The sequence below is a fragment of the Ahaetulla prasina genome, chromosome 3 (genome assembly GCF_028640845.1).
Source record: "Ahaetulla prasina isolate Xishuangbanna chromosome 3, ASM2864084v1, whole genome shotgun sequence".
Taxonomy (NCBI): domain Eukaryota; kingdom Metazoa; phylum Chordata; class Lepidosauria; order Squamata; family Colubridae; genus Ahaetulla; species Ahaetulla prasina.
Window position 1 is genome coordinate 77,971,818 of NC_080541.1, and position 13,123 is coordinate 77,984,940.

At 38.7% G+C, this 13,123-nt stretch overlaps 1 protein-coding gene across 18 annotated transcripts in view; it reads right to left on the reverse strand.

The window, feature by feature from the left end:
- The window catches only part of ATXN1 (ataxin 1), a 249,417-nt gene extending 246,854 nt beyond the window's left edge, over positions 1-2,563 (reverse strand). For 14 of the 18 annotated variants that reach the window (XM_058177827.1, XM_058177829.1, XM_058177830.1 and 11 more), the window contains exon 1: positions 985-1,361. The gene's annotated coding sequence lies outside the window, so the exon portion shown is untranslated. Of the gene's footprint in view, positions 1-948; positions 1,388-2,266; positions 2,411-2,446 lie in introns of those variants that run through there. The other 4 variants (XR_009154529.1, XM_058177821.1, XM_058177820.1 and 1 more) reach the window with 4 other exon arrangements.
- Between the last annotated feature and the right edge of the window lie 10,560 nt (positions 2,564-13,123).

Genomic DNA, 13,123 nt, shown 5'->3' on the forward strand with positions numbered 1-13,123 from the left:
CTGTGGATTGCTATTTAATCACCTCCATCATATTTCATATTCAAATATATGGGTAAAAAAGAATCCACAAATTAAGACCTGCAACTACATAATTGTGGTTACCCAAAGACATAATTGTAAAACTAATTATTATGTACATTATAAAATTATAAAGTGTGGGATTCCCTTCCTCCTTCAATTCTATCTGGGTTTATGATCACTAGGGAAAAAAATTATTCTGGAGGAGTCCCTATTGCATACCTTACGGTAAACAAAATAAAAATAGCTTGTTCTTGTTAGCCACATAGTGTGGCATTATATAACAAGCTTTCAATTTGCTCTCTTTTCGATCACTGGATTCTGATCTTTTTCTTTGCTGCTCTTTTTACAAAATCCCAAAACACCTCGGGTATCTCTCTACCTTTCAAAATGTTATTTTGTTGTTACCATTTGCATGTACAATACAGATTGACATATGCAGAAAAATACTTTCTCTCTTAACATTTTAGGGGGGAGGGGGGGGCTACGCAATTGTTTCAAGGCTCGGAGATCAGAATAAGGCTTCGGCAAAGTAAAAGAAGGTAACTTTTGAAAAATAATTTGAGAGTGAGTGACGGGAAGCAGGACAGCACCGAGAGACACAAAACAGGATTTCAAAAGGCAGCGATACGCGGAATTGCCTTTTTTCCCCCCTCCCTCCCCCTTCTTTTTTCTTAAAGCGGGGGGGGGAGGGGGGGACAAGCAACTCTGTCGGATCTATTAAAAAGAAAAAAAAGGGGAAAAAGCCGATCCTTCCTGGCAAAATCTTGGCAGTCCCTGGAAGGTCCTGCACGGTGGCGATCTTCCTTCCCAGGGAAAGCCTAGCGGAAGGTGAAAAGCAGAAGCTGCCGGGGAGGATGGGTCAAGGTGAAGGGGAACACAGTTCCCCCCCTCCCACACCTCCGCCTCCACCTGTAAACGGAGCCCTACCTCCTTCTCCCGTGCCCAGCAGTGGCCTTTACTCACTCACTGACTCCTTGCTGTAGTAGTGCCCGGAGGAGCCTCCAGCCGATTTGGGGCCTGAACGTAGGAGCATAGTGGAGGAGCTGGAACTGCTACCGCTGCTGGGCACATCCCAGTCCCAGCGCCGCCTCCTCCTCCTCCTCCTGCGCCGCCTCTTCGCTTCATTCACCCCTCCGGCAACCACCCAGCCCCGTACTATACAGTGCAGCGACGGCTGGCCCTCCCTTACTATCAAGCCGGGGGAGGAGTGAGCAGGGTGGGGGAGAGAAAGGCGGGCGCTCTTCCGCTCGCCCTCAGCAGCCCAGCCGGCCTTCAGCAGCGGCAAGAAGGAGGAACGCGACTGTAGCCAGACGGCGGCGGCGGCGGCCAGCGAGGCAGCCGGCGGAGGGCGTTGCTTCGGGACGCGCTCAAAAAACTCCGCGGCCTGTGCTGAAGCCCCACGCTCTCCGCGCCAATGGCTCCCCGGGCGCCAGTCACGCACTTAGGGGACGAGGCGGCGTGAAGGCTCCCCCCCCCATCTCTCTCTCGGCAGCCCCAATTTAACGCCTGTGGAGGCTTTATAAGAAAGGAAGGAAAGCCAGCCAGCACACAAGCCAAATGAAGGGGGGGGGGTCCATACGACTTTCTGTTCTTTCTTTACTCTCTGCTTTTACGGAGCGTGTGTGGAGGGGGGGGCGGATTTCTCGTATGCCCAGAATGCAAAGAATTTCAGGCAGCACCACCCACAGCACGTAAAAATAACACCATCCTGGCCTGGTTTCTCCTTCCTCCTCTCGCTCCGGCCTCGACACATAAAGCCCGGGGAAGGGGAGGACGTGTGTGTGTGTGTGTGTGGAGGGCGGATTTCTCATGCCCAGAATGCAAAGAATTTCAGGCAGCACCACCCACAGCACGTAAAAATAACACCATCCTGGCCTGGTTTCTCCTTCCTCCTCTCGCTCCGGCCTCGACACATAAAGCCCGGGGGGGGGGGAAGGGGGGGAGGGACGTGTGTGTGTGTGTGTGTGTGTGTGTGGGGAGGTGTAGAGTGAGAAAGAGGAGGGGGAAAAAAACCCGAGAGGAAGAAGAAACGATGCAATTTGCAGAATTCTTTCAGGGCGACTTTTCTCTTCCAACCCGTTGGCATAACAGAGCGCTACGTCGCCCTCCGCCGCCCCCCTCCCTTTTCCAGTAACCTTGTATGTGTTTTTCCAGCTGGAAATATCTGAAGGCTTGCTGGGCGGGGGAGGGGAGCGAAAGAAGCGAAAGCAGAGGAGGAATTTATAAAAAAAAAAAGGCCACTTACTGTATAAAGTGTCAATGGAGGCTAGGGTTGTGGGGAAGGCGGACCGAAGGGGGGTGGGAAATATTTGCCAGTTGATCTCAAGGGCTTTGGGGGTTGGGGTTGTTTTTTTTGGCTTTCTTTTTTAAATAAAAAATAATTTATTTCTCCTCCCCTTCGGGGTGATACAGTTGCTTCCCTTACCAACTGTAAAAGAAATGATGATGTCTGCGGATAGAAGCTCGCTCCTCTCTTCTCCAGTATGTAAATGTGTAATAGAAGGCAAATATGGAGCAGTTGGCAGCCTCTGCATTAGCTCAAGGATCCTACTTCATGCAAAGGGGTGGAGGAGAAGGAGGCAACTCTTTGTCAGACGGCCAAGAGAGCCACACAGATTATTGCATACGCACAACAGAGCCTGGCCAAGCCAGCCTTAACCCTTTCCGAGTGTCTTCGGTGCTTCTAGCAAAGAATGTGGGGTTTTCTTAGCGTTGCATTTCTCTGCCTATCCTTCATGGTCCTTCGTCCTAAATTAAGCACATATGCCCTCTAAGGGTCTGTCATCTTCCTTCACTGAAGTCCCCAAACCTCAAAGGGACATGAGGCAACTATTGCCTTTTTTTTTTTTGCAAGTGATACCATGGGGGGAAAAGTGTGGAATACTCAAAACCTTTTAGTATGCATCTATAACTCAGAATGAACATTAACTTTCATAGAGTTTGCTCCTCATTGAGTATATTGACCTAGTTTATACTGAGGTAGTGATCAGAGGCATGAGTGGGAATTTTGTCCTATGTCACAGTAACATGCAGAGAGTGGAGATGTTTGCACCAGGTAACTAAACAAATGCATCACTTGACCACTGACATGCTCCCTAGAAAAATAGTGCATATTCCCTTTGTTTCAGAAGCTAAGCTATGTTAGAATGCAGTTATGTGGATGATAGTGAGAGAATTGGCGATATACCCAGATAGCACTACTACTAAATGAGCTGCACCAGTTTCCCAATAGACTTCCAGATACAATCAAGGTGTCAGTTCTCACCTTTGTGTTATGGGACCGGATTACCTGTTCCTTCATGGTTTCTGCCTTTTCACTAGGTTCCCTGGATGAAACAGCATCACCTTGTGGGGCCCTGTAAGTGTCCTTCCCTGTCATGCAATAGCCTCCCCTCCCTCCAGCTATAATGAAGGACTCAACCTTGTTGGCCTACAGCAGGGGTGTCAAACTCATGTTGTCACGGCGGCATCACGTGACATATTGGGACTTTTTCCCCCTTTGCTAAATCAGGCATGGTTGTGGCCAACGTGTGACGCATCCGGCCCGTGGGCTGGGAGTTTGACAGCCTGGCCTACAGGTACAAGAATATTGATGAAACTAATGGTTGTGGTTGATTGGCAGATGCAAGTTTTACTGGGACTTCAACTTTTGTTGTTGTTCATGTGGCTTTATGTGCTAATTATATTGTTAGCCACCTAGAGTTCCTTGTCATAGGTGGGCAGCCATATAAGTTTATTAAATAGATAAATACATAAGTATAAGATCTCATTATTTTTGACCATGAAGAAATGTCCTATATAATCCCATAATAGAAGTACTTCCTTAATGAAGCATGATATCTCAAATATAGAATAAGAAATATTCCTTCATTAAGTTTGGGGAAGGCCTTAATAATAAAAAGACTAGCTACTGAACCGTGTTACCCTTTAAGACAGGGGTGTCAAACTCAGGTTGTCACATGACATACCGTGACTTTTTTCCCCTTTGCTAAACCAGGCGTGGGTGTGGCCAGGTTGTGATGCATCCGGGCCATGGATCACTGGTTTGACAATCCTGCTTTAAGGGATAATGGACTACTAGATGTGCTTCCCTTCTCCTATTTTATTATGTTATGGAAAAAACTTACATGGAGAGAGCTAGTTGAGTTATTTATTGTAGCAGATGAAGCATTAGCCAAAATTGAAGGGAACCTGATTTACTGTGATTAATTGGATGTATGATTGATTAGTCTTTTGCTTTCCACAAACAGAGTCAATCATTATAAATCTGAAGTATTTTATGCATGTCCATAAAATCTATTTTAACATGATACAATTAGCTATCATTAACTTAATCATTGTGAAATTTTCTGAGTTTGTGTAATGCAGTGAACCATAAACTTAAGCACATGTGTTAGGTTTGCACAACATGGTTCCCTAAAATGAGATTGGACAGATTGTTGTTCATTGTGTTTTGTAAACGCAGACCAAGTTTGAGAGTGGGGGCTGCTCCTGTGGAATTGTGTATATGAAACAATATTCTTCAGAAAGAGTGTTCCGGTTCCCAAGTTAGTCAGATAACAGGTTATGTTAGAAAAACTGTTGAAGAACTTCAGTGCGCCCTGAAATACTATATTGACACTAGTTAACTTTTTCAAGAACTTTCATGTCAACTAAAAAGCAAAAGCTTAAAATAGTACCCAGCTATTTCATTAGAATAAAAAACTAAAGCCAGTTTTGAATCAATAAGGCTGGTTTATCAGATCTGGCAATTTGAGCTCTAGACAACCTGGTAAAGTTTGATAAATAAGTTTTCACTTGGAGTTCTATATAAAATGCAGTAATTTAACAAACATACTGCTTTGTGTGGAGTAATTGCTATATGCAGCTAAAATAATTATTTAATCAGAATTGAATTATGTTCTGGCTGCAAGAAATGGGTAAAGCTACAAGAAATCAATTTGATTTTTTTCAGCTTAATGCCTAAATACACTGAGGAATGTATTATTGATGGAAAAGTCCAAGTTATTACAATTTAAAACACACCCTAGAGAATCAAACATCAATTTTTCTCCTTTCTAAATCAGGATCTCCGACTTTTGTTTTATTTAATAATGCTATCAGCTCTTGTGACTTGTCACAACCAAGACAGGTTTTAGCCCTTTGCCTTTTAATGACCTCCATAACAATAGAACTGGCGCCTTTCAGCATCAATGCTAGGAGCCCTATAGAATCCGAGGTTCTCTCAACAATTATATTGCATCATCTCAGTACATCAGCATGATATCCAGAGTATAAACTGCAAATCCAGACCACTGATGTATGGCAGTAGAGATACAGGAAATTATCTGTGCTGCTATCTTGTGGTCATCCATATTTTTGCAACCCAGTTCTGTTACCTTTAGCCCATACACCACATGTGCGTGCTTAAAATTGTTCAATTGTAACTGTTTATCTTTTGTCCTACCTTCTTTGCAAGCCTGAAGCAAAAAAAAAGTGCTGGTGCTTTAAGCTGTCAATTCATTAAAGTTAATATAATTCTTAAATCAGCCATTTCTATAAAATTGTGAGGCTTTTTAAATAAAAGACCTGAGAAGTGCTATGCTCACCTGAATTCTGAAACACGTCTTCTGAATTGTTTTCAAAGATTCACAGCCATAATATGGGTGTAATATAGGAGTACTTCGAAAGCAAAGCTCACCTAATGCCTTTGCTCTTTATTCAAGAAAAAAACAACCCTGAATTGTGAGGCTCTTTTACAATAGTGCATAGTTAATGTGCCAGGAGATAAGTTGTTACTTGAAGATTCATCCAGTTCAATTGTTGGTAATGTAGTAGATATTATTGTTTTGTACACAAACTTATAAGACAAGACCCAGCTTGACATTCTAAATGCACGTGCACTGTTCAGAAAATATTCCACAATGGCATATGAGATAATATATACACTATATATGCTGTAGGTAGTGCAGCTACATTTGTCACAGTGGAAAGACGTAACATAGCTGCATTCAGATATGCTGCCTTAACATCATTACTGAGTATTGCAAAAATTCCTCACAGCCTTCGAGTATTATATTCCAAAATAATTGTCATAAAAATAACTTAATTGGTCTCAGTACAGTCTCTAATGAGTAAGAATAAATCATTTCTCAAAAGCAATCATACAAGCTCGAAGAAAACCCTTTTGGATTTCCCAAAGGCAAGTACTTTGATTGGGGCAATTCACAGAGTCACAACTTTACTTCAGACACACAAACCTTTTGCTCAGCTTTGGTAGGTAGGCCAAGATGTACTGCCAGCATCCATTCATCCATCCTTCCATAATTTTCTTTTTTTTTTCTTCAAGCAACCGAGGTAGGCTTCTCAAACTACTAATTCTTTTGAAGATTGGTTTGGCAGTCACTCTCTCTTAGGAAGTTATGGTTACAGAAGTAATATAAATAAACATGTTTTAGATTTTCCTGTTTAATTTTAGTCTGTCCTTAGGGAGAAATGTCATTTAATAATTTTGGATTTATCAATTTTTTTATTGTTCATTCTAGTGAAGGATCTTGAAGGTTTTAGTTTAAATCAAGTGCTTTCAAAAAACAAATGAAAACCTGAAAAATGTGTGTGTATATATAAATATTATATAAATACAATCGAAACGTTGCCAAGATACTCTCAACCTTACATGGAAAAAGACCCGAATATGCCAAGGCCTATATATACATACATACATACATACATACATACATACATACATACATACATCAATATAATCTATCCTGAAAAATAAAATATATTTATTATGACTTTTAGATGACTTTTCCTTATATTTATTGTACAAAAATTAAAAATGGCTCAAATATGTCTGAGCCTGAGACTTCTTTCTTAAATATACATAATTATTCATGCTGCTGAAAACGTCAAACATAATTGCCAAAGACCTTAATTATACTGTCACCATTCCACTTGAAAAACATGCCCAAGAATCATGCACATAGGATCTCTTTGAATTAGAATTATTATTCCCTAATGTTAATAGGATTCATTTGTAATTATTTGAGGCCCTTGTACAGTTGCTGTTAACTATTGGGTAACAATAAGCTACATGTTGTAACAATAAGTTTCAGGGGTATAAGCAACAAGTAGACACAGATCAGTATTGTTTCTGCAAATGGAGTACAGTACTTCATTAACTTTCTTTTTATCAGTCCATAATCCATCTGGATATTGGTGTGAATATCTATACCAATGTCCATGTACAAGAATAATAGTAGAATACATTAAAAAATGTGGCAATAGTATACCTATGATAATTGTGAGTCATTCCACTGACTTAGATAATTTAAAAGGGTAGGAATGGGACTTGGTCATTGCCATTGTCCCTTATTAAAGAGCAGACATGGGTGGTGGAATTGAACTATGGAAGGATAAATAACTCAAGTCAATTTAATTTAATTTAGTTGCATGTTATATATACACACAAATAAAATCCTATAAGGATACTATTAATCTTCTCATTGTTCCCACCACCCATATCCTTCCACTTACGACTATATGACTGTAATCTTGTTGCTTGTATCCTTACAATTTATATTGATATTGTTCCCTGATTGCTTATTTGTACCCTATGACTATCATTAAGTGTTGTACCTTATGATTCTTGATGAACGTATCTTTTCTTTTATGTACACTGAGAGCATATGCACCAAGACAAATTCCTTGTGTATCCAATCACACTTGGCCAATAAAAAATTCTGTTCTATTCTATTATTTGAGCCTTAGGTCGTTCCAATATGATTGGAGTAACCTTAAAGAAAGAACAGAAGTTTGGGAGCTTGTGGGAGAAATTTATTTTTATTTATTTTATTTTAATAACATATTTACTGGGATTTATCATCTACATATTTAATACAGATAATCCTCGACTTACAACAGTTCATTTAGTGACCATTCAAAGTCACAACGGCACTGAAAAAAGGGGCATGACCATTTTTCCACACTTCTTACCATTGCAGAATCCCCATGGTCATGTGATGTACATTCAGATGCTTGACAATTGACTCACATTTATGACCCTTGCAGTGTCCCGCAGTCATGTGATCCCCTTTTTTGACCTTCTGACAAACAAAGACAATGGGAAACCAGATTCATTTAACAACCGTGTTACAAATTTAGGAACTGCAGTGATTCACTTAACAAATGTGGCAAGAAAAGTTGTAAAATGTTGCACAACTCACTTAACAAATTTCTCAGCAACATAAATGTTGGGCTCAATTGTGGTCATAAGTTGAGGACTACCTGTATAACTTGAATTTGTAATATTAAAAAAAAGAATTTGTGCACAATTCCTATTATGATTTAGGGATTCATCATATTTTCAATAGCAGATTCTACTGCTAATTTTTGCTCCTGGAATCTTTTGACATTGTAGATCGTTTCCATGGCCTCATCGCTTAAAATTACAAGTATATCTTTCCAAAAAGCAATGCTATATTATGCAAGCATGTTGATGGACTTTAAGCCATGCTTATCAGGTGAATGTCTTTGACCTCTATTATGCTAAAGGCTATATTAACAATGCAATCCTATGCATTCCTATTCAGAGGTATGTCAAATGAGGTTTACTCCAGGGCAAATGGGTAACAATCAAGACTGAAGTTTAAATTATAAGTTATATTGGGCGTCTCAATATTCAATAATCAATCAATGTTCTTTCCATTCTGGTAAACGTTCTTTTACCTCTTCCGGTAAAAGATTCTTAGCTAACAGATACTTTTAGTTGAATATAGTTGAGTATACTTTAGTATAGTTGAGAATGTAAAGCCATTTTTGTATAATTACAATGCTATAAACTTTTTCAAATTAAAATATCCACATCACATTAAGAAAGCCTTATTCAGCCCAGGCCAACTATTAAAATTGTTAAAATCCTGAGATTCTGATTGGCTCATCACTGACTGCATTGATCATTATTTTTAGCGACTCTAAATATATATTCAAATATTTGGAAACTTGTTTCTAAATGCTATAAAATGTACAATTAAATGAAAATTACTTAAATAATAAAAATAATTACTAAAAATAATTTAGGGGATAATGTACCACAAAGTCAATTCCAACTTTGCAATTTTATAATTCTGCACAATGTAGAAATTAGATTATGTCATCACACAATGTTCAGAATTACTCAGGAAAGCAACGTGGATACGCAGATTGGCAGCATCAGTCAAACAACACCTTTCACCTCCAAACATCCCATATTTAGGTTGGTGGAAAAAATGTGAAACAAAAGTTGAAAAATATTTAAAAGTAAAACCAAACTTGAAGGTGAGCTGAGATTCAGTCTCTACTTTCTAGTAAAGATTACAGTTTGGGATAATGTATTTTTTTCCTAGCATAATCTTAGTACTCAATGCTATTGTGGAAATGCAAACAATTATGATAATAATCTTGTGTAGGCCCTTAAGGAAGAAAACTGTTATGTCCCCTTTAATTTACAACCTGTTTATTATTTGCTGCAGTAATTAACGTAACCCATATTCTGTATGCTAAATGGGATTCTAACACAGAATGTTTAGCATGTATATTTGGTTTCTAATGAATGTTCTAGAAGCATTCAGAAATTCAGAAACAATTGCTATAGCATCTGACAATCACTAATATAAGCACCTTCATCTAAAAGACTAGTAGTCCAGGTTATTTGTACAGCCATTCCTTGGTTAGCAATTACTTTGGTTAGCTGGCTGTTTCCAAATATGACATTAATAAAAAATGTATGGCCAATGTGTGCATTTGCAATGAAATTTTATGCACCTCATAAAAAAAGTCTTCAGTGTGATTAAAATCTAGTCAGTTTCAGGCAGCAACAGGATTCTAATCAACTAAGTAAGATCAGACAGCTGACCTTGTTTTTTATTTATTTTTTATTTACATCCTGCCTTTATTATTTTTACAAATAATTCATGGCAGCAAAGATATCCAACCATCTTTCTCCTCCTATTCTCCTCACAACAAGAACTCTATGAGGTGAGGTTGAGAGAGTGACAGGTCGGAGGTCACCCAGCTGCCTTTTATAGCTAAGGCAGAATTTGAACACATGATCTCTTGCTTTCTAGCTTGTGACTTAATCACTAGAACAAACTGACGTGATAAATTTCAGTTAGATATTTTAGGGAAGACTACACTGCAGAGAATAACACCTCAGGAATATGTAGACCAGTGGCGGTTGCTACCATTTCGCCCCGGATCAGGCGAACCAGTAGACGCGGCAGCAGGAGGCTTCCCCCACCCACCCAGACATCTCTGCGCATGTGCAGAAGTGGCGCACGCGAGCGGTCGTACGTCCACAAGCGAACCGGTAGTGACGGGATTTGAAAACCACTACTGATGTAGACAACTTGTTTAAACAATCTATCTACCCCATGAGGCAGCAAAAAAAGGGGGGAAATGGGTTAGGCACAGGATACTGTACACAGGAACTTTATCTGAATGACACAGCAGCAACCACTGATCTTTGCAGTCTCTCTCTCTCTCTCTCTCTTAATGACCATTTTGCTTAACAAACAAATCATTGGAACAGAACGCAGTTTCTAAACAAGAAGAGGGTGTACAAAACCTTAGTATCTTTTAAGCAAATTATTTCACACTAAAAGGGAATTTCTACACTGAGAAATGTTTTTATTTTCTTTAGTGTAAAGACTTCTATTGCATCATTGTTTTTATGGAGGTTAAAGACATCTAAACAATACCTGATTGCTGTAGAAATATTTTGAAATTGTATTCCTGCCTGACCCCTGATTCTAGGCCATTGCTAACCTTTCTTAATCCAAATTATAGGACTTTTCATTGGTTTAGCATTATGAGCACCAATATCTTGCTCGGTTCCATATTAACGTTCTTGGTTTTAATGAAACATAACATTCTTGTCATTTCCTCTTGAACTTTTACTTCCAAGTCATCCTTTCATTGCAATGTAGAAATGGCACTTCTGTAAAATTTCTACAATGTAAACTCAAGCTGTTTTTACTTTATGTAGTTTGAAAGAAAACAATAAGCCAGTGAATGACAGCTAGATTTTACAAACACATGTGAATGTTACAAGAAGTAACACTTTTTAGTGGAAGGGGATCTCTGAACCCAAATACAAGAAAGGAAAATGTGTGCCTACCTACTGCTTATCACAAATATACAGTGTCAGAAGTTTACTGAGGCAAAGACTTTGGGATTGCACAAACTTGATGAGTCTACAGTGTCAGACTTCAACATTTCCATCTTGCCACTAATATCATTTTAAAACTCCGGATAAAATGTTGGCTTGGATTTGCTAGGAGGATAAAGTAGAAAAGTTTTAAAATGGTAAGTATAAAGAATGAAAAGTTCTTCCTGCTAACTTGCATATTTGAAAATTACACTGGGCAACTTCAACTATTGTTCAGCATCTCAGCTATTGTAAAAATAAGTCTTTTATGTTCCATCTATTCTCTTTGGCAATTAAAGATTTATATTAAACCATTGGGAGAATCTCTGGAGTTTGGAATGAGATGTCACTAGCACAATTATGATGCCCAGATCTATTACTTCTTGCTATTTCCTTAATCATTGCCTACATTTAGTAATGATTAGATGAATTTGAATTAACTGGTATTACTCTAGATAAGAAAGAGGCACTATTGATCAGTAGAAAAACAAATTGAGAAAGTTGATATAGGTGAATCATAGAATGTACTTCCCATAAATGAGTGAGTTCATTGCCTCAAAGTCTTCCTTGGTTTTCTATCATCTCTAAACTAAGTAGCCACTGGGGCAAGGATCATTTATGGCAATTTGTTTGTACTGTATTGGCTGTGAATACTTCTGAACCATTTGGATCTAACACAATTTCTCACCTTCATCACAATTACTATATCCTACATGGAGTTATACTGCATAACTAAGTTGTTAACTAGTGTACAGCATCTGGTCTCTATGCTATCTATGCTAAAAGACCTGCGCTAGTTGCCAGGTGCGTTCCAGGCATCTTAAGATCTATATGACTTAGGGCATATCTGTCTACTTCTTTCAAGATCCGTAGATCTACAGAGTTGGACTTTGAAGAAATAGGATAGAAAGAACATTTGACACTTTTGAACTTTGACGTGGGAGATGTGACAGCCTAAAAAAACCCCAGTCAAATGAATCACTGAACAAATCAATTCAGAGTTCTCATTTGAGCCACAAATGCCCTGGCTCAATTTATCTTACTTTTGGACACATTATGTACAGACCAAGCTTTCTTGAAAACATTCTCCTGCTGGGAAAGGTGGAAGGAAAGAAAAGAAGAGAAGAGAATGACAATTAGTAAAGTGAGTGGACTCAGTTGCAATGAGGATCCAGATTGTTGGGGGCAATAAGCTGATTCTGTAAACCGTTTAGAGAGGGCTGTAAAGCACAGTGAAGCGGTATATAAGTCTAAGTGCCATTGCTATTGCTATTGAGTGCACTGTTGGGAGACCTGAAAGAACAGGTTAGGAATAATAGTCTTGGAGAAAATCTATCTATGTGGTCATTAGGAATCGAAAAAGACTTGCTGACACATAATCTATCAAATATAACGATGCATAGCAGGAAATTCTGTGCAATAAATAAAATGATATATTTTTTTTAGAGCAAGAGCATTACAGTGGAAGGCAAATGTCTCAGTTAAGATATAGTGAAGATTTTAAAGTGCCCTGGGAATGCCAAAAGGATTTATTTTTTTTTTGCAATATTAGTCTGTACTTTTTGGTATTTATCTTGTAAACTTAATGCTGAGGCCTGGAATAAGAGAAGTCCCTCAGACTGATGGCCAGCTAAAGGATTTTTATGAGAGAAATAAAAGACTTAAGAGAAAAAAGCCTCTATGGAGGAATAAATAAAGAAGTGAACCTGAGGGGGGAAAAATCAGTATTTGGACATGTTTTCAGTGTGGGTGTAATGTAGTGAGTTATACAGGATTTCTAACAATAGAAAAAGAACATTCACAATTATTTCCTAGGGGAAAATATAGAACACCAGTTTAAGATTCATTTCATGTTAACTGGGGTAGTTTTAGTTGATGGGAAGATTATTCTTAATGTAAAAGAACTCCAGAATAAATGACAAAACATAAATATCA